Source organism: Leptonychotes weddellii, unplaced genomic scaffold (assembly GCF_054177405.1).
Source record: "Leptonychotes weddellii isolate Sample4059 unplaced genomic scaffold, ASM5417740v2 HiC_scaffold_52944, whole genome shotgun sequence".
Taxonomy (NCBI): domain Eukaryota; kingdom Metazoa; phylum Chordata; class Mammalia; order Carnivora; family Phocidae; genus Leptonychotes; species Leptonychotes weddellii.
The window spans coordinates 1-677 of NW_028020639.1; the positions used below are offsets into that span (position 1 = coordinate 1).

At 34.9% G+C, this 677-nt stretch overlaps 1 long non-coding RNA gene across 1 annotated transcript; it reads right to left on the bottom strand.

Annotated features, from left to right (window-relative positions):
- Positions 1 to 55: 55 nt before the first annotated feature.
- Positions 56 to 514, bottom strand: LOC145719571 (uncharacterized). Its single transcript, XR_014142468.1, has 3 exons — positions 429 to 514; positions 325 to 351; positions 56 to 181 (listed from the first exon to the last, which is right to left on the bottom strand). It is a non-coding gene; the product is annotated as an uncharacterized LOC145719571 (long non-coding RNA).
- Between the last annotated feature and the right edge of the window lie 163 nt (positions 515 to 677).

Below are 677 nucleotides of genomic sequence, written 5' to 3' on the forward strand. Positions count from 1 at the left end.
TAAGCAGGATAAAATGGAAGTTTTGGAGGAAAAAGAAAAGTATGTGTGTGTGTTTTGTGTGAGTTTGTGAGTGTTTACATTCTCCCTTCTCTGGTGGCCCAATAAGCTGGCTAAAAATAAGAATCCATATTCAAGTGCTTCAGTCTCTAGTTACCTGCATATCTTCGAGCAAATTCCAACCCTACAATTAAAAAAAAAAAGGAAAAGAAAAGAGAATTATAATTTTGAAACCAAGATTTAGCAGTGAGTAAAACAGGAATGCAATGAACTGTCAAAAGACAGGTGCATGAGTCAGGGCTAGAGCTGGCCATTTTCACTACTCACCTTCTTTTCCCAGGAGTTTTATCCTTCCTGAAAGAATGAGATGTAGTGAGAGTTTGCTTTGACATATATTTAGATTTCTATTCTGACAGAGAAATATTACTTACCAAGTTCTTCATGAAGCTTTCCTGAAAAGCAAAACAGCGACAAATCCTTATGAGAAGTTGGTTAGGAGTTGTTAAGTAGAATTTCTAATGTTTACACATGTAGATCATTTGTGTAAAAAAAAAAAGACAATGGTTGGATTTAAGTTACATATTTGGAAAATAATGGTTTATTTTTTAAAAGATTTTCTTTATTTATTCATGAGAGACCAAGGGAGAGAGAGGGGCAGAGGCAAAGGGAGAAACAGGTTC